Below are 21,921 nucleotides of genomic sequence, written 5' to 3' on the forward strand. Positions count from 1 at the left end.
CTGCTTTCCTGGGGCAGGTTTGAGCAGTGGTGATAAGAGACCACATGGCCAACAAAGCCTAAAATAATCATAGTCTGTCTCTTTCTAAAAAATCTTTGCCAATTCCTATACCAGAAAATTTATTAGATTGGGATAAAGTATTTTTGGCACAAAGATGATGTACTTCATATTGATCATTCCAGGAGATTATTAGTTCGCCACTAGTGATGCTGTTTGTGTACTTAATTAAAGTGACAATAGCCCAGATCTCCTCATTGTACAGGCATGTTTCCCTCTCTTTTCATTTAGTAAGTAATTAATGGAGTGATACTTGGGCTCTGTGTAAATATCCTATTAACCATCTAAAACTCTTCCATCTAAAGATTTTACTATCTATTGATGGCCTTCACCTGGAATAATTATCACATTGGAGATTGAAAAGTGCCAGTTTCTAAATCTATCATGTCTTCAACATTTATGAGATGACAAAATAAAACAGCCTAAGTTCATTTTCTTAGCTATCATAATGGTATTGTGGTTACATCGGTGATTGTCCTTATTCTTAGCTAAGCCATGCCAAAATATTTAGTGGAGAGATTTCATGGTGTCTGCAACTTTCTTTTTTTTTTTTTTTTTTCTTTTTTTTAAGAAAACCTAAATTTGTTAAACTATTACAAAGACAAGACAATTATCAACCAAAGTACTCTGAGGACTTCATCCCAATTTCACTGTTGTTATGGAAACCAACCTAAGAGGTTAGAAATTAAAGAATATAACCTAACAGGTTATATAATATATATATATAATATATAATATAACAAAACAGACTGGTGACACATGGCAAAAGGAGTAAAAGCTAGTCAGAAGCACTTGTGTTAGTGGTAGTATATGTGGTTAGGATGTTTCCCAAAAGGCTCCCTGAAGATGCCTGAGTGAATTAACCAGGGTCCCCAGTTAGTGAGAAGACCCTTACCACTGTGAAGAATGAGCAGAGGCCAGGATTTCTCTGAGATCTTTTTGTCTTTCTTTCTAAGGTGTGAGGGAATGCTTAGGCTGTACAGGGGTATAGCTTGGACTCAGCCTCCCTTCTTCCCATCCAGTCTACCTACACCTTCAAACGCCTGTGCATTCTCAACGTGCAGACCTGTGAGGTTATAGAAGATCCCTAGAGTGAAGGCAGGAAGTATAGGCCTACTCAAAGGGGACCTATACACAGAAAGTTTCGTGGTAGATGATAAACTACAAATACCTTCTTGGTTAATTCACCTTTGTTAATAAAGATCATAGTTTCTTCTGCTGGCAACAAGTTTTTGTCTCAGTATAGTCTTTCTCAAAAAAGAATTGGTTCAGATAAATTTTGGAGAAGCAAAAAGACTTTAGTCAGCACCGACTCCACATTAAGAGGCACCCAGTTCTTTCCTACAGTGAGGAGTAGAATCTCACAGCTGCATAAATCATTCTCAGCGATCACCATCTGCATCCTCGAACTGTCCAGCAACTGTTAGTGTAGTAGCTACCTCCACCCCATCTTCATAGTCCCTCACTGAATCTTGTCCAGACTCTAGCCATGTTATACAGGCTGCGCAAAGACTGAGAAAACATTCGTTCTGATCTCTTCAATGCGTCTTGGCCTTCTGCTGTTAAATGGGATAATCCTTCTTCATAGGTGTAAAATGAAGGGATGTCACCCTGCTCTTGTTCCTGAGCTTCCATATCCTCTTCTTCTCCATCACAATCATCTGAATCATCATCCTCGGGATCTGGATGCAAAGCCTGGCATTCACACAGTGCAGTGAACATTGCTGATTTATCACCAGGCACAAATCTAAATTCAGCAAGAGGTTCAACATTATCATCACTATCTTCTCTTCAGCAACAGATTCTTTTGATTCTTCCCCAGATTTGGCATTCCCCATAACATACAAATACTCTCGTGGATAGGCATTTAGGTCCCTGGACACTACTGGTGGGGTATTCCTGTGAGAGTCCTAATCCAGAGCCATCTAACCAAGACAGACGGCTCTCAGCAAGGTAAGGGGTGCTGGGATGCCTTGCTGTGCAGCACAGAGCCCCTCAGCTGGGTCTGGCAGCAAGAAACTTTTAAGAAAGATCATTGCAGCAGGGAGCCTGGAGACACAGGGCTGGGGAGGGAATTGAAGCACAGCAACTCCAGCTGCTTGCCTGCAACTTTCTTCTAATCGTATGGCAGACTGCAGTGTGAGGGGTGGGCTGGAGGGAAAGAGAGAGAGCAAGAGTACAAGTGATGAAGCAAATCGGGCAAAATACTAAAAGTTCATAAATCTGGGTAGAAATTCCTTTGTACCATTTTTGCAACTTGTCCTTAAATTTGAAATCCTATCAAAAAGTTAGAGGTGGAGAAAAAAGAGAAAGAGGATCATGAATTTAATATAGATTTTTAAAAGAGATCCACATACACATGCAAAAATACTTTGTCACCTTGGGCAAGATTAATTAAGATGTTTGTGCTGGAAAGAAGTTTTAATTGTGCTCTGCTTTGGCAGAGGGGCAGAGTGTACCTAGAGCTCTAAGTGCTTTAATGTGAAAGGGAATAGACAAAAAAGAATGTACTCAGAGGAAAGGATGGTGCTTTGGATTGAGTAGAATGTCAGCTTTTCCTAGCTTTCCTTCATTCCAATTCAATTTATCTAGATGCTAGTTAAGGATAGAACCCAAATACATAAGGATACTTTGCAAAAAACAACAGCATTAATGCCCTTCCCTTCTACAATCCCACTAGACCTGGGATCAGCAAACTTTTCTTAAAGAGTGAGAGAATAAATATTTCAAGCCTATTGTTCATATAGTCACTGTATGTCATTATCACTGTGGGCCATACAGTTGTTATATGTGTCATTGTGGCATACAAAAGCATCCATAGACAGATGAATGAACACGGTTGTGCTCAAATAAAACATTGCTTTATGGACACAGAAACTGAAATTTCATATAGTTTTCACACAACATGATCTTTTTTCCCTAGCCATTTAAAAATGTAAAAAATATTCTTTGCTTACAGACAATACAAAAAGTAGAGAGAAGGGTAGATGTGGTTCAACCCAGAAAACAAAAGGGAAAAACTTACAATTGTGCCTTTGTGTTGGCTGCCTTTTAGCTGCCTCACTTAGCTCTGGTAAAGGAAAGGGGCTCCTTTGAATGGGATGACAGGGCTCAGCAGCTTTGTGCTTTTAAACCATCAAACAGATAGTAAATCTCTTCCCAGACCTCCAAGATTCAAGAAGTCCATCAGCTCCTCTAAATAGGAAGGCTTGTTCTAAGTTAGGAATCAGTGTAATTAGGAGAAGTCATAATGTAGGTAATAACAACTAGAATCTTGGTCTATCAGCCCAGGATCCACCTGGAACTAGATGATTTCTCATTTATTTCCTTCTGCAAGTGAAGTCACCTCATCCACTGTCTACTCTGGCCATGGCAGATTTTTGTCATGTTAACACCTCTGTGCAATCAAATTAGTTTGCCTGTAGACGTAAACTTGTCTTATTTAAATAAATGTATTTTAGATACTTACACAAATAACTTCCTAAGTAATAACTTTTACTTACAATAATTTCTATCCTTTGATAATATTTCCATAGTGACCCTGAGCCATGACATGTGCTTAAACATGGTGGGTCCCTTTGGCCAGTGAGGTTTTCCCCTAATCCCCTCCTTCCCTGCAAATGACAAATGAGTTGAAAACCTACCTCTCCAAGAAGAGCTTATGAAAAGGAAGGGCTTATAAGGATGGAGATGGAGATAGGGAAGGAGAAATACATAACTTTCCTTAGTATTTAAATGGTTGTCAAGGGAAAGAAGTTTCAGACTTTTTCACTTGCTCTCAAGCAATAGAAGGAGAATTAATGTATGGAAGCTGAGACAGAGCTGGGCTTACTACCAAAAACTAAAGAAATAACAAGAGGGAAAGAAAAAAATTCAATAGCTGTCCAAAGATGAAACGGACTGCTCTAGAAGATAGCAAGTTCAGTATCTGGAGATACACACATACCTAGGGTGTATGACGCTTAGTGGACACAAGACTCAAAAATTGAAATCATTGAACTAGGTAATTTTTAAGATTTATGACACTTAACACTTAGCCCTGACACTTTGAAACGGTACTCTTCTTAAGAAAAAAGAGGCAAAGATAAATAATTATAAGAGTGAGGCAATTCCAATTCCTCTAGTTTAACCACAACAAAGACCAGTGTGGCTCATTCACCTACAGTAAATTGAGGCCCTATCATTCCCTGAATAGTGCTTTATGCTAGTTATATGCATTCTCCCATTTAATGACTATTTATTGAGACTGTGTGTTATCTACATCTACAATGTGCCAAATATGAGGATATTATGGTATAGACACAGATTCTTTTCTCATGGAAATTATAATTTGTTGGAAAAGATAAAAATCTAATTAGAAAAGAAAAATCTAATCAGTAATTACAATTAAAATATGGGTGTTGGATATAGGGCATTGTGATGGTCTTTGAACATGATGACGGGGGTGCCTTGGTGACTCAGTCAGTTAAGTGTCTGCCTTCAGCTCAGGCCATGATCTCAGGGTCCTGGGATCCAACCCCATACCCAAGTTGGCTCCCTGCTCAGCAGAGAGTCTGCTTCTCCCTTTTCCTGTACCCTTCCACCCACTTGTGTGTGCTTTCTCTCTCATTAAATGAAATCTCTTAAAAAAATAAACATGATGACAAATTATATGATACTCCCTCTGTTGAGAGTTTGGGGCTAAATTCCCTTCATTTGAATCTGGTTGGGCTTATAACTACTTTGACCAATAGATAAAATAGAAATAACACTATGTGATTTCTAGGTCCTGTGGCTTCTGCCTTGTATGTTGAAAGATGAGTTTCTGGAGCCCTGAGGTACCCTGTAGGAAGTCCAGCTACTCTGAGCCCAGTGTGCTTTGAAGAAGTCAAGCTTCAGAAAGAGACCAGGCAGAGCTCCAGCTGATAGTTTCCTGCTACTCCCAGCTTTCTAGTCATCCTGGCCCAAATGAAAGAGGAATTCACCAGAGTATTCCAGCTCCAGGCATTCAAGTCACTCCCAGCCATTCATGCCTTCTAGGCTGATAGTCCAGACATCATGGAGCAGAGACAAGCCATCCTCTCTGGGATGTGTCCAAACTTCTGACCCAATGAATCCATAAGCATAATAATAACATCATTGTTAGCCCATGCCAGTAAGTTACGGGGTGGTTGAACATCAGTTCATCACAACAGGCCCATGAGAACATGTATTAAGAAGGCATAACCAGGGCACCTGGGTCGCTTAGTGGGTTAAAGCCTCTGCCTTCGGCTTGGGTCCTGGTCCCAGGGTCCTGGGATCGAGCCCCACATCTGGCTCTCTGCTCAGTGGGGAGCCTACTTTCCCCTCTCTCTCTGCCTGCCTCTCTGCCTACTTGTGATCTCTGTATGTTAAATAAATAAATAAAATCTTAAAAAAAAAAGAAGGCATAACCTTGTTTAGGGGCCAGAGAAGTCCTCTGAGGAAATCACATTTGAGCCAAGACATGAAGGAATAAAAATTAGCTACAAGAGTGTTCTCAGAAGAAACAGTTTGAAGAGCCAGTGGAGGCAAAAGAAATACCTGGGTCCTTCAGGAACTGATAGAGTGTAGTAGTCCAAAAAGGAGTAGGACGCACAGGAGTCAGGTGGGACGTAAAAGATGAAGTAGTCTGACCATGGTCATCTCATAAGCCATATCATGGCATCTGAGCTTCGTCAAGAGTGTGAAGATAAACCGCTGAAGAGGTTTTGGTAGCAGAATCACGTGACTGGATGTGTTTGCATTGCAGGCAAGGATGAAATAGTGAGAAGTTAGAGCCCTAATTCTGGTGAGAGATAATAGTAGGCTGATCAGGATAGCCATAGGGATCAATATTCAAAAGGTAAATTCATGGGACTTACTAAGTCTTTGGCTATGAGAACGTGAAGTGTGAGAGAGGGAGGAGTCACCTAGGCAGTGGAGTGAGTAGTGGTATCCTTTACCGGAAAGGAAACAGTGGAGGAAGAACAGATTAGAAGGGGTGATGAACAGCTTGATCTGGGGCATGGAGAATTTGAAGTGCCAGAGAGACATCCATGTGGCAAAGCCAGGCAACATCTGGTTAAACATTATCAGTATGGAGCAGAGTGTGGAGGGGAACTAATATTACCAAGTGAGTATTTTAATCCAGGTACTGTTATTTCCCTTGATCTGATAACAACCATGTGGGGTGTTCAGAGAGGTAAATAACCAGCTTAAGATCAGAGAGACAGGAAGTATAGGGCAGACATTTCAATACAGATCTTCTTAATTCTAGTTCAAAGTAAAAGACACGTGGTACTACTTTCCACTTCAAAAAAAAAAAAAAGTTGTAATGCTGGGTGATACTCTTTGGATTTACAAAGCAGCAAAATCAGCATTTGAGAATGCCTCTCTAGTCAGTTTAGTGGGTGACCTGAAAAGCTACAGTTCTGAAAAGGGGCCAAATAAAAAGAAAACTGTCCCGCTGATCTAAGCCACAGTGCAGACAGCAATGCCACTTGGCTCCATGACACCATGGATTCACTGAAGTATTTTGGATGATCAGAATGTTCGATGGAGCTTGGCTAGTGAGATCTTCAGGATTCAACAGCATACTCAGGGCTTCTTTGAAAGTTGTGATTTTTCTTTGAAGAACTAGCTCTTGGTTTACTGAGGGACCATGATAATTACTGTAACTACCATTTGTCAAGCAGGCACAATGTGGTAGGCATCTTGTAACGGCTTCCAAGTTTTAACTTTTTAATTTCTCATAAAAATCCAAATGAGATAGGTATTATTTTTTAATCTACCTTTTCTAGACGAGGATGAGTATCAACTGGACTTTTGACTTTAAGACAGCGGGTGACAATGAGATTCCAGCTACTCATAATGAGCTGGATGCTATCTGAGACACCCGGCCATAAAGCTGAACGTGACTGGCAGCACAGACTAATGAAACAAAAGTGGGTTGAGCTTGAGCATGAGCATGACCAGAAGACAGATAATTTGTACGAACAGGTGTGTCACTGTCCACGCTGACACCCCTCCCTCAACACACACATCTGGCCCAAGGGGCATTCCCAACAACTAGTTGACTGGAGAAGGGGAAATGAGCCAGTTATATAGCCAGGTCTACACAAATACTGGCCCCAAACAAAATTAGACAGCTATGGTGGATAGCACTGCTCTGAAATCTCCCTAAAACAAGCTAAAAAAGTGAAATCTTCCATGTGGGTATAATTTCAAGAGGACTGTCTCAGTGTACACTTCAACTCAGGTTAAGGACTAGTGACTGCCACACATTAGGTACTCAAATATTTTTAAGTAAATGAATAAATAATTAATAATTTGTAGACACTAGTGAATGGTTTGGTCAGCTGGTTAGGGATATTGAAGGAATATGATTGGAGGATTTGTGATAGGAAGATTCAGAGAGATTATGTGGATGGACCTAATGGAACTGGTTCAAATTGTGGGAATAATTTATGAGTGGTTTTAAAGAATTAGGTAGAAGAGATGATCTGCTGTAAGTGTGTTAGTTTTCTTCCCTGGCAAATGGGTACTTGTTCAATGGACTCATAATAAAATTCTCCCAGAGGTGGGAACAAAACATACATTGCTCAGGTACATGAATTTATCCTTATCAAGACTGATCTGGCTGCTGTCAGTATGAGCCCTTGACAGGGTAAAATACACCAGGGGAATTAGACAGTGTTAGCTGGTTATAACATTGTATCACACTCATTCTGTAATGGGAAAGGCAAGAAGAATTTGGATTTTCTTTCCCTATATACCATGTGAGCACTGTTGGTGCACTCCTAGTACATCCCACTAGATGATGCTTCTTCCTAAGGAACTCCCTTAACTGTGTAAGAAGTAAGGCAGTGGGCTGAAGCCCATATGCTGCTGTTCTTATTGAACAAAGAAATGGCTTCTTGAAGACTCAGATACATCATAGCTGTGAGACAGTATTTCGTGAGCTTGGGTGCTATTTTACAGGAGGTAGTTTTGATCTAAAGTAGTGGCCAATATATTGTGCTGTTTCTCAACACAGCCAGATCACATACAGAGGGAATGGTGCTTTTCATTATTGGCCCTAAAGGCCCATTTCCAAAATCTCTTTTTCCCATCCCTGAAACCCTAATCTCTCCTGGTTTTAACTTTGAATACTGTCACCAGGAGGATAACAATGGTTACATTGAATTGGAAGCTGATGCAAATATTTGCCTTTGGGATTTATCATACCACTAAGTAAGCAGGTAGAAAAGGAAGTTACAGTGGTGGAACAGTTGGCATCCGAGGGAAATAGGAATGCTGTTTTTTTAATAGAGGCAAGAAGGAGATGGAATCGAGGGAGCTCCTAGGATACCTTCCAGTATTGCATGGCCAGTGGTAAAAGTTATCATATACAAGCCCGTGTAAATCAACCCACTGGGTAAAGAACCTCACCCAAGATGCTGGCTGAAAGCAAAGAGCAAATGTAATGAATGCTTAGTAGAAAAGAAAAATCGCAAATTTGAATTATCATCTTGACTGTTTACTGAAGGTGTTCGTCATCTGCCACATACACACACATATATATACATACATATAAATACAGATCTTCCTTGACTTACAATGGGGTTACATCTCAACAAACCCATCATATGTTGAAAATATTATCATTTGAAAATGCATCTAATGCACCTAACCTACGAAACATCATAGCTTAGCCTCACCTACCTTAAATGTGCTCAAAATAATTGCATTAGACTACAGTTGAGCAAAATTGTCTTACACAAAGCCCATTTTCTAAAAAGGTGTAGGAATAACTCATGTAATTTATTAAATGCTGTACTAAAAGTGAAAAAAGGAATGGTTGTATGAGTATAAGTGTATCTATCAGTCGTTTACCCTTGCGTGGCTGACTGGAAGCTGCAGCTCACCACCACTGCCCAGCATCAGGAGAGAGGATCACACTGCAGATCACTAGCCCAAGAAAAGATCCCAAATCCTGAATTCATTTTGTATATATACGAGTTTTCTATCTGCTTTCTTCACCTCTCTTTTCCTTATAATTTTACTTAAGACATATTTACTGGTAGTAAACTAAAATTTATTCCATAGGTCATGGAATATTTGGATGGATCATAAGAAAACCAGAGGACAATAAGGCAAAAAGATATCTCTTAGAGTTATATCTATGAATCACAGTGTCAGGTGGAAGGAAATTTTTTTGGCAGTGTAGTATAAAAAGAAAAGGCTGTTGATTTTGCCAACTACAGTTATGGATAGTAAGATACCTTCTTTTTTTTTTTTTACTTTTCTTTTCTCAGCTTCTGAATCTCCCTCCTTCCTTTGAAGAAATCTATAAAATGATGTCAGATACTTGCTTTCCCACCTTTGCAGCTAGCTCGTGAGCATTTGACCCGAGTTCAGCCCAGAGGTGCTTCACTTGGAAGCCGGTGATACAAAGAGACAGGGCCTGTGTAGATGTCCATTGGCAGATGAATGGATAAAGATGTGGTGTATATATTTATACCGTGGAATATTATGCAACCATCAAAAATGGAAATCTTGCCACTTGCAATGATGTGGATGGAACTAGAGGGTATTAGGTTAAGCAAAATAAGTCAATCAAAGAAAGACAAGTATCCTACGATCTCACTGATATGTGGAATTTGAGCAACAAGGCAGAGGATAACAGGGGAAGAGAGGAAAAAATGAAACAAGATGAAATCAGAGATGGAGACAAACCATAAGAGACTCTAAATCTCATGAAACAAACTGAGAGTTGCTGGAGGGGAGGAGAGTAGACGGGATAGGGTGGCTGGGGGATGGACATCTGGGATGGTATGTGTTATGGTGAGTGTTGTGAATTGTGTAAGAATGACGATTCACAGACCTGTACCCCTGAAACAAATAATACATTACATATAAATAATTTTTTTTTAAAGCAGGGCCTGTGGAGACACTGTGAAGGCTCCTGGCAGAGCAGCAAGGCAGGGGTATGATTAAAAGCAGCACTGCCAGCTAGGATGTCCAGAATCCAGATATGGCAGAGGAGGAGGCGCAAGCCATGGCATCTGATGGTCAGTGGCTGGACTTGCTGGGATGATTCTGTGCTGGGAGCTGGAGGACAGCCTTGACTCTTCTTATCTTCCCAGCCTCAGTTATTCCCAAGCATTTTCTAAGCTCAGGTCTGCAACTGATTCTGTAAGCTATCTTAATATGAAATATTTTTATTGCAAAATTCAAGCAGAAATGGTTTCTTATGTTTGCAAACTAGAACCCTAGTTAATACAAGAAGGCTGGGCTAGGTACTTTCCAAGATTCCGCCCAGCTCTAAAATTACAAGACTCTGTAAAACTCCTATTAAATACATAAAATAAGAACACAACCTAGATTGTAAACATGTTCCTTTCACTAAGTAATTACTATTTAATATCATCTGATAGCTGTGTGCATGCCTTACAGGAGTAGTTCCAAGCAAAGGAAGGAAGGATAAACAAGTGCTTGAAGCTATATTGTATCCACTACAGTGGTGTTATTTTGTGAAAGCTACCATTACATTTCTCCTAGCCCATGGTTTTATACATCCTTCATTTAACCATGCTTGCTAAGTTTCTGCCTACCTAGCCCCATAGCTTTAGAAAATCTTCCTAGAGTTTATGCCTAATAGGTCAGTATTTCATTACCTGAAAGTCCTTAGTAAAACTCCCTAACTAAGGAGTTAGCAATAAAAACGTCAGTAACCTAAAGAGTGATTGTCCCCTCACTCAAAAATACTGTGTGGGGCATCAGAGGACCTGCATCTCTTTGCTGTAGAAAAGACATGGAAAATCATTTGCCTCTACATATTGGTACAAATGTTGAATGGGAGAAAGGCAATGCAGTTTCAAAACAACCCAATCCCCACTAAGAAATTTTTTAATATCTGTAGCATTCATTAATAATTACAATTAATTAAGTAATAATTAATAAGGCAAGATAAAAGTCTGTGTTCCTGCGGAGAGAATATGAGATAAGTGATTCTTGAGAAAACCACAGCATCTAGCTACTCTATTTGAAATGGTAGCATCTGTGGTCACTTCATTGATACATACATACGAAGGACAAATAATGCTGAAAGGGTACTAAAAGGAAGCAATAATGCACATTTTGTATAAAAAATGTATTATCAGGGGTTCTGAACATTGCCAGCCCTCTACCAAACACATACCTGCTGACATTCCACTTTATGTCCTAAGCATGTAACTGTGACAGACAGATAAACGTGGCATATGGTAGAAATCCTGTAGTTTTTTAATGAGCAAAGATTTCTAAAATCAAAAATCAAAGTTGTAAACAATAAATTAAAGCAACCCAAAGTACTAAACAAAAGATGATCTCTGATTGTTGTGGTTTGGTAAGGATCATAAATCTAAAGCTGGACTTGATGATCAGGAGATAAATCGTCATCCAAGACCTCTACAATGACCCTTAGCTGAGCCATCTCTGCCCAGCTGGTGTTCCGTCTGCCCACTGGCACAAGCTTGCTTGTTTATTTTCACATTAAAATTACTGTACATTGCTTTGTTCATAAACTTCTTAGCCTCCCTCTTATGCTTGCTTAGCTAAGATTCATTCAAGGACCATTACAATTAAGTCCAAATAATCTGTGTATTCATGTTCCAATGTATGAAAACACACACACACACATACATGTCATAATTCATTATGTTATACTGATGAGCAGGTTCTCAATATTATTATTTTTAGACAGAATTACCTCTATGAGTTGGAAAATAGCATGTTGGCTACCAGTGGGTTCTATTTCAGTCTTTTAAATTTCTAATTTGTGAAACATTTCTAATATCCTTTAAAAGACAAAAAAGACAGTCTTACTAAGAACTCTATTTGTTTAATGCCTCACGGTGATCCTTGGTCAGCATCATTTGGCACATCTACTTGGAATGGAGATTTGGTTGACAGAGATTTAATGAACAAGAGCATTCCACTAATTTGGGGAAATCTCTTGCTGAGAAGCAAAAACATAACAAATGTTTGTAAAGTTTCTGTTGAAGTCACCCTAATAAACATACTCTTTAAAAATCACAGATTAGACTGTGAACCCACTTTAAATGTCCTTAATGTCTTCCAATACAACATGCTGAATTTTGCATATTGTTAAGAAAAGACACGGAAAATAGAAACATCTGGTTTTACTACTTAGAAAATGCAATAATTGTCAATTCCCTGCTGTTGGCAAGCACCCCCAAACACACACTAGATTAACAAAGCCAATTTAGTGTTAGGAAGGCAGCTGGCTCTAGTTTCTTCCTTCCTAAATGGTCATCACCATCTTAAACTTCAAATACGTACTGTTTTTTTTTTTAAGATTTTATTTTATTTATTTGACAGATAGAGATCACAAGTAGGGAGAGAGGCAGGCAGAGAGAGAGAGAGGAGGAAGCAGGCTCCCCGCCAAGCAGAGAGCCCGATGCGGGGCTCGATCCCAGGACCCTGGGATCATGACCTGAGCAAAAGGCAGAGGCTTTAACCCACTGAGCCACCCAGGTGCCCCAAAAGCATTCTTTTTTTTTTTTTTAAGATTTTATTTATTTATTTGACATAGAGAGAGAGATCACAAGTACGCAGAGAGAGAAGAGGAAGCAGGCTCCCTGCGGAGCAGAGAGCCCGATGTGGGGCTCGATCCAGGACCTTGAGATCATGACCTGAGCCGAAGGCAGCGGCTTAATCCACTGAGCCACCCAGGAACCCCCAAATATGTACTGTTTTGCAACATAGAAAAAGTCCTTTCTTTTGGAAACAATAACTAAATAACTAAACAACTAAATAACTAATAATTTCTCCACTAAACACATACCCATGCACATGTATGCAACACATACACATCTGCTTAGACAGAAACATGCAAGATTTTTGCTTGCAGAGGATTCTTGAATTGATAAACTCCTCCATGAATATGTTTCATTTCCATGACTTCCCTGGACTACTCTAATGAGGGAATAGGATCAGAAGAAAAAAATTCAGGGGTAGGTCTACAAAAAGTGGGGTCTTCTCAAGAATCCAATAGAAGATTTGGGTCCATACTTCAAAAAGTATAAAAAGAGGTCTAGTATAATAGTCCTCAAACCTCACTGCATTTTAGAATCCCCTGAAGATTTTCATAAACTGTTGGGACCAAAATCCCATTGCCACAGGTTCTGATTTAATTGGTTTGGGGCCTGGTCTAGGCATCAGGACTTTCAGGACGTCCCAGGTGATTCTGTTCTAGCAAAGAATGCAACTGGGGCTCTAGTGTTACACTAGCATTGACCAATGAAGTTCTTACATCCTTACCTTCCATCTGTTGGTCATGCAAGCTTCATTCAGTCTTCTGGTTAAGAAATGTTATCCAGAGGAGCTACTTAGCCAAGGAAGTCTATTTTAGAAATCTTTAAATTCTCCTCCAGAGCATATAGTTAAAAATTAAAATATGTTAAAGTTACTACAAAGGAGGTAAGTGGGAAAGGCAGGCTTTTTCATTAAATTGCAAGGAACAACAATGATTATAAATTAGTGAAAGGTCAGATTTACATCCATCCTTGCAAAAATAATAATTGGCAAATATGGAAGGAGAATATATGTTAGCTGCCCTTCAGAGAGTGAACTTCAGAGAAGTTAGAAACTTCTTTCTAACATTTTAATAAGTGGTCACAAAATGTCATAATGATAAGAGGAGAGAGGGTCCCGTGCATTAAAGGATGATCTAATTTCTGCTTATTTACTCCACAACCTTCAACGGTAATGGGAAGCAATGATGTTTTCTTCTCCTCCCTGTGCATATCTCACATAAAGAATGCTCTGTAAAGGGGCACATGGCTGGCTCAGTCAGAAGAGCATGCAAGTCTGGATCTCGAGGTTTTGAGTTCGAGCACCACCTTGGATGTACAAATTACTTAAAAATAAAATCATAGGGGTGCCTGGGTGACTCAGTTGGTTAAGTGCCTGGCTCTTGATTTCAGCTTAGGTCATGATCTCAGGATTGTGAGATCACATCCCCTTTGAGATCTGTGCTGCTAGATGTGGAGCCTGCTTAAGATTCTCCCTCTTCCTCTGCCTCTCCCCATGCTTGCTCATGTGCTCTCTTGCTCTAGCTCTCTCTCTAAAATATATAAATATGTCTTTAAAAAAAAAAGCCAATTCCACCTGTCACTTTTTACATCCTTAAGTGTGGCTATGAGAAAATTTTAAATTATATGTGTGATTAGCATATATTTCTACTGGATAGTACTTCCTTGTCCCCTGAGGAGATAGAAGGATGGGATGAAATTGCATAGGGGAATGAGGACCCTGAAGGGTGTCAGAACCTATAGGCTAACTATGCATTACATCCTTCCATTGAAGGAGGCTACCTGACCAGTCTGGAGTTGGTATTTTACCCCACTAAATGGGTAGAGATAATCTAAAATGAGATAATTTTGAAATGAAAGTGCTTGAGATGACTTTTAATTGAAAAGTTTTCATCTTTCTTCACCGCCCTGCAGGAAGTGGTCTCATAAAGAAGTTGCAATCAGTTATTATTCTTCACACATTTGGGAGTGGTATAAGTAAATACTTGACCTCAGTACAAAGTAAAGTCTTTTACAGAATTCATATCATACTTTTATATAAATCTTGATCCCTACTTGGTTAATCATCCTGCATACATTAATCTCTCACCAACAGGAAAAAATATATATTGCCCTAGCAAAACAGATTTAAAAAGTAATGCTGAGGGGCGCCTGGGTGGCTCAGTTAAAGCCTTTGCCTTCGGCTCAGGTCATGATCTCAGGGTCCTGGGATCGAGCCCGCATTGGGCTCTCTGCTCAGCGGGGAGCCTGCTTCCCTTCCTCTCTCTGCCTGTCTCTCTGCCTACTTGTGATCTCTGTCAAATAAATTTAAAAAATTCTAAAAAGTAATGCTGAAATGGAATACTATTTGGAAATAAAAGGAAAAAAAAAACAATACATGGTATAACATGAGTGAGCCTCAAAAACATTATGCTAAGAACCCAGATGCATTACATTTATATGAGATAGCCAGAAAAGGCAAATCTATTGAGACAGAAAGAGATTAGTGGTCATTTCAGGCTGGGGGTAGGATCAGGAATTAATGGAAACGGGCATAAGAGATCTTCCTGGGATGTTGTAAAACATTTACATCATGATGTAAAACTAGACTATAGCAAGGGTTGTACACCTATACAAATTTACTAAAAATCATTTAATTGTACACTGAAAACAAGGGAGTTTGTAATATATAAGTTGTTCTTCAATAAAGAGGTATTATTTCTTTAATGTTAAAAATAGCAAGATCGGGGATGCCTGGGTGGCTCAGCGGGTTAAAGCCTCTGCCTTCAGCTCAGGCCATGATCTCAGGGTCCTGGGACCGAGCCCCGCATCGGGCTCTCTGCTCAGTAGGGAGACTGCTTCCCCCACACTTCTCTCTGCCTGCCTTTCTGCCTACTTGTGATCTCTCTCTGTCAAATAAATAAATAAAATCTTTTTTTAAAAGGTAGCAAGGTCAGTAGCTTCCCATAAACCATTCTAAATTTTTGCACATAGTTATGGAAAGATGTGGAACATAGACACGTCGAAAAAATTGAAAACTATCAGTCACCCTGCCTTTGGCAAACACTTCAGTATCATCCAATTTATTGTTAGGACATCAAAAATGAAATGTAAGTTATTTAGAAATTAGATAATGAAACCCGATTTCAAAACTTGTAGAATGCAGCCAAAGATACACAGAAAAAAGGAACCCATAGCCAAATAAATTTATTAGAAAATAAAAGAGACTGAAAACTGACTAAAGCTTTCAACCTAAGAGGATAGAAATAGCACAATAATATTCAGAACCATGCTTCTTTCTCTGTTCTTCCCTCAAACTCCACTCCCAATGACACAAGTTATCACATTTCACCTAATCTAAATACTTGATGAACATCTGTCACCTCGGCATCCCCACTACCACTTCCTAGTTCATACACTTTTCCTCACACAGCTACTAAAGAAGTTTAGAATCAGCTTCTTGGTCATCAATTTCTACTTATTCCAAAATAATTTCCAAGTCTTCACCAGAAAGCAAACAAACAAACTATGAAATCTTTTGCAGAAGTAAGAGAAGACTTGAACTGGAGAGCTATTCCAGAAAGATGATCCTAGATTGGAGATTAAATTTGGTATGTATGTCAGCATTCTCTAACAAAATCGCAATGCAAACAATCAAACAGGATTTTTTAAAATGAAATTAGACATAAGATTAAGATATTTTTGAAAAGAATAATGAGTGAACACTTGCTCTATCAGATAGCAAAACAGATTAACTAAAACAGCACAGTATCAATGTAGAAATATAAATATAGATCAGTTTTATTTAAACTACTCCAGAGTCCATATGGATATGAAAGTATAATTAGAAGTATACTATATAATAAAGGTGGCATTTCAACTCAGTGGGTTAGGATGAATCATTAAATAATTGGTGTTGACAGGGTTTGCTATCAATTTAGACCAAAAAATGAAATCAGACTCTTAAGTCATATCATTCTTGGAAATAAGTTCCAGATGGCTAAATTTTAGAAGAAATGTGGATAATACATACTATTTTAAAAAAATAAGTACATCTATTTGCAGGGGTGCAAAATATATCATTTTGAAGTTTGTGCTTTGCCAAGGTGATGCTGGCCCAGGAGTATGAATAGGGAATGGCATCCAGCTTTGTCACTGCTTGTCAAGCTGCCTGCCATGGTTCTCCCATCTTCTCCTAATTTGTCTATTCAGGTAGGGAATCTATGCATTTTGCCACCAGAACAGAGTACCTTTTCTAACTGGCACAAAAACCTTATCTGCTAGTGTAACCAATAAATAGTAGTTAATAGTAATAGGTAATTTGTAGATACATAGATGCTTTTTAAAACCCAAATGGTTTTTATAAACTGAATGTGTCCCTCTAAAATTCATATGTTGAAGTACTATGCCTACCCCTCGATGTGATAGTGCTTGGAGATGAGGCCCTAGCTAATAATTAAGTTTGGATGAGGTCATGAGGGTAGGTCCTCTGGATGGGATTAGTGTCCTTAAGAAGAGACATCTTAGCTACTGTCTCTCTCCCCACCTATGGGCACAAAGCAAGAAACCACTTGTCTATAAGCCAGAAAGCATTCTTCCCAGAAACTCACCATGCTGGTAACTTGATCTTGGAATTCTAGTCTCCAGAACTATAAGAAAATAAATTTATATGGTTTAAGCCACCAGTCTATGGTACTTTGTTATGGCAGTTGGAGCTAATACAATAGTAGTATATTATAAAATATATTGGGTTTTGTTTTTGTTTTTGGTCTTAAACTCATTTTTTTAATATAGGTATATAGAGATAGTATGTATGCATATCTATCAATAGACAACTGATAACAGAAAGGACTTCTAGAGAAGACATTGTATGAGAGTAGTGATCAAGGGACACTTTTGCTTTAACCTCATGTTTTTTATTTTTAATAGAAGTGTCCTCATTATTACATGTTTTAACTAAAATATTAAAATGGGTATTAAGGAGGGCATGCATTGCATGGAGCACTGGGCGTTATATGCAAAAATTGAATTGTGGAACACTACATCAAAAATTAATGTTGTACTGTATGGAGACTAACATAAAATAATAAAAGAAAAAAGAAAATATTAAAATGCTTAAATATTTTTTTAAAGATTTTATTTATTTATTTGACAGAGAGAGAGAGAGATCACAAGTAGGCAGGGAGGCAGACAGAGACAGAGGAGGAAGCAGGCTCCCTGCTGAGCAGAGAGCCCAATGCGGGGGCTCAATCCCAGGACCCTGAGACCATGACCTGAGCCAAAGGCAGAGGCTTTAACCCACTGAACTACCCAGGTGCCCCGCTTAAATATTTTTTTAAAGATTTTATTTATTTGAGAGAGAGAGAAAGCACAGAGGAAGAGTGGGAGAAGCAGACTCCCCACCGAGTAGGAAGCCTGATGCAGGGTTTGATCCCAGGACCCTGAGATCATGATCTGAGCTGAAGGCAGATACTTAACTGACTGAGCCACCCAGGTGCCCCAAAATGTTTAAATATTTTGAGAAATTATTGTTAGAAGGTATCTCATGTTTTAAAAATTCAGTTTACAGTAAACACTTATATTTAATATGTGCCCCATTCACTACCTCTTTAATCCTTCCAACACTCCTAAGAAGTAGACGCTAGATATGTCTTTATCGTACAAAGAAATTTAAGCACAGAGAAGTTGAATAACTGACCCAAAAGTCACATCGCTATAAAGAATAGAGCCAGGGGTCGCCTGGGTGGCTCAGTGGATTAAGCCACTGCCCTCGGCTTAGGTTATGATCTCGGGGTCCTGGAATCGAGCCCCGAATCGGGCTCTCTGCTTAGCGGGGAGCCTGCTTCCCCACCCCCGCCTGCCTCTCTGCCTACTTGTGATCTCTCTCTCTCTCTCTCTCTGTCAAATAAATAAATAAAATCTTAAAAAAAAGAAAAAAAAAAGATTGCCTTTAAAAAAAAAAAAAAAAAAAAGAATAGAGCCAGGAGGGGCGCCTGGGTGGCTCAGTGGGTTAAACCCTCTGCCTTCGGCTCAGGTCATGATCTCAGGGTCCCGGGATCGAGCCCCGCATCATGCCCTTTGCTCGGCAGGGAGCCTGCTTCCCCCTCTCTCTCTGCCTACCTCTCTGCCTACTTATGATCTCTGTCAAATAAATCAATAAAATCTTAAAAAAAAAAAAAAAAAAGAATAGAGCCAGGATTCTAATGTCAACAACTTGATTAAAGAACCTTTCCTCTTAACTTCTCCAGCATGTTCAGAAAGAAAATAGGGAAATGAGGAGGTTAGTGGAAACTTTGGCAAAAACAATTTCAATAAAATAAGATAACTCTTAACTATAGGAAACAAACTGAGGGTTGTTAGAGGGGAAGTGATGGGCATTAAGGAGGGCACTTGATGGAATGAGCACTGGGTGTTATATGCAATGGATGAATCACTAAATTCTACCTCTGAAACAAATAATACACTTATATGTTGATTAAATTTAATTTAAATAAAACACTTTAAAAATGAGGGCAAAATACAGAACATAACTGAGAAGGGAAACAATTAATAAATAAAATGAATCACTGTATCTTTTTATGTTGAACCACATGAAACTGCCAATACTTAACCATTTCTGACCTGAAGAAGAGGAATTTTCTTCTGGTTAGACCTAATCAATCTGCTAATTTATGAATATTGTTTTCAAGATACTTAGAATTAAAACATAGAAGAAGAAAATAAACAGAAAATTTTAAACCCTCAAGGCCATGTGTGTGTTTTTAACAGATCTGGAAACTGTTTTAAGCTTTTATTCTGATATTAAGAAAAAAATGTGCCTCCGGTTAAAAAATTAAACATGAGATTTGTTAACTGTATTTCAGTAATAGAGAAAAAGCAATTATCCAAATTTCTTAGTGTCAGGGTGGTTACAAAAGAACACAACTTCTGGTTCTTGCCAGAAGCAAAAGCAACCAACAGTTTTTATATGTTGGAACTTCATCTCCCTAAGTCACAGAATGAGGACAATACTTTCATCTACATTATCGAAAACTTTCTGGGGACTGTGTCTTGTTATATCATATTATCCTGATATTTTAGTGACCTTCCTTACTGATTTTTCCATTGGCATGCAAGTACTGGACTCATAACAATCCATATCTACAACATTTCACATGAGTTGAACATATAGATCATAGACCCCTAAAAGTTCATAGCTCACTTAGCCCTCAGAAGCTATCCAGTTCAATTTTACAAAGAACAAAGCAGAGCCTCACAGAGGTTAAATGAATGGTTTTAGCCAAGTCATACACTATTCCAAGAAGATTTAAGACTAAAACCCTGGTCCCCTGGTTCCTAGTCCTTAGTACTCTTTCTGCTATGTGTGATATGCCTATTTTTTCCTGTTATGTAATGCAGATTAATCTGATTTTCCTTTTCTTCTTTTCAATTGGAGTTCTGAGTCAGCTAATCTTGATAATTATTGAAACAGGAAGCAAAAGACTGAAATGGCTCTCTAATCAAAGAAACTCCCTGGCAATGAGAGGAGATTCTATTAGAAGCAAGTCTGCTAGATGCTGGGACCTCATATCTCTTCATTTTCCCCACCCCCGTTAACTCCTGTGGCTCTCTCCATTCCCCAGCATAGCTTCAGACTATCCAACAAGCCTTTGACCTCCACCATTGTCTTGCTCTTTAGTGGGATTTTTGTCTCTGACCCATGGCATGACCTACCTTCTGGTATCCACTTTTATCTTGGTTTGTGCTTTTTGGCTGGTTTCTCATTGGCTGTTTCACCTCTTAGCCTAGAGACTTGGCTTTGCTGAATTCTCATTTGTCTCCATAATAGATTAAACTGAACTCTAAAATCCTGAGATACCTAGAAAATTATGTAAGTTTCATCCGGAAAATCCTTAGGAATTGCCCGGCATCTATGTGGAACTCCAGATTTACTCTGCAAGTTTGCTGGCTAGAGTTTGAGATAACTGTCCCACGCCTCACAAAGGAAGCTTCCTTGATAAAAGCGAAACTTGTTCTATAAAATGGTTATGTCTTCCAAGGTTATGTATAAGTCTAAGGGGTAATTTTTTGTATTTATTTATTTACAATAAATAAATATTTATTTAGAGAGAGAGAGAGAGGAACGGTCAGAGGGAGAAAGTATATCCAAGCAAATTCCTGCTGAGTGCGGATCCCAACTCGATCTCACAAACCATGAGATCAGGACCTGAACCAAAACCAAGAGTTGGAGGCTTAACTGACTGAGCCACCCAGGCACCCCTAAGGGGTAATTTTTAAATAGACTTTACTTTTAGCAAAATTGAGTAGAAAGTACAGAGTTCCAGGCAACGTTTTTTACACTGACTAACAGTAAACTTATTGTGATTTCTGTTATGAAACAAAAGAGCTATTCTTAATTTATCTCTTGTGAAAATCTACTCAGAAGCTAGCTAACTAGATAACTATGCCAGTTACCCATTTATTGTCTGGCACAATGTTAAGCTATGTTAGAAATGGGTTCTGGAAAGATGCTGAAGAAGGAAGAGGCTTTCTTTTCTGGTTCCAGTGTTTACCCCTTCTTACTCCTACCATATGGCTGCCTGCTGCATGTGTGGGGAACTTACTATGGCCCCTGTGCCCATGGAGTTCCAATGGCAGCCGGTGGTCAGTTTCCCATCAAATTTTAGAGGCACTCCCATGGTCAGATTCCCACTGAGTTTTGCAAGCATCCCAATGGTTGACTTCCAGCTTTGGCCTCCTACACTCAAGCAGGGCGTTTCCTGCTTGCCCAGTGACTATGAACAAGTTCTGGTTGAGCCCATTTAAAACCTTTCCACCATGCATTGAGCTACAACCTTGCTTTCAACAATGAGGTCTGAGTCTTAACCATGGGGGTGGGGGTGGCTTCCATTTTCATTTCTTTTTTTTTTTTTTTTAAGATTTTATTTATTTGACAGACAGAGATCACAAGTAGGCAGAGAGGCAGGCACAGAGAGAGAGAGGAGGAAGCAGGCTCCCTGGGATCATGACCCTAGCGAGGCAGAGACTTTAACCCACTGAGCCACCCGGGCGCCCCAATCCATATTCGTTTCTTCTATGGGAAACTTTCTTCAGCCCAGGGGTCTTCTTTAAAGTGCCCTTTATCTCTTTATATAACACAGGTTTTCTATTAGAATTAGTGATTCTTTATCTTAAACTTTCCCTATTCAAATTACTGTGTTGTCTCTGGCTCCTTGCTGACACTGATTGATACTGTAAAGTGATTTTAATTTCTCAGGGTACTCATTCACAAAATGAGGACACTGGGTTAGTTGATCTCAAATGTCCTCTTCAGCTCTAAAATTACACT

General features: G+C 39.1%; 1 protein-coding gene and 1 pseudogene across 1 annotated transcript in view; both read right to left on the bottom strand.

The window, feature by feature from the left end:
* The window catches only part of CCDC148 (coiled-coil domain containing 148), a 247,270-nt gene that overhangs the window by 37,415 nt on the left and 187,934 nt on the right, over positions 1-21,921 (bottom strand). The gene's annotated exons all lie outside the window — the stretch shown is intronic.
* LOC123950863 lies at positions 1,440-21,271 on the bottom strand (annotated as a pseudogene).

Source organism: Meles meles, chromosome 9 (genome assembly GCF_922984935.1).
Source record: "Meles meles chromosome 9, mMelMel3.1 paternal haplotype, whole genome shotgun sequence".
Taxonomy (NCBI): Eukaryota; Metazoa; Chordata; class Mammalia; order Carnivora; family Mustelidae; genus Meles; species Meles meles.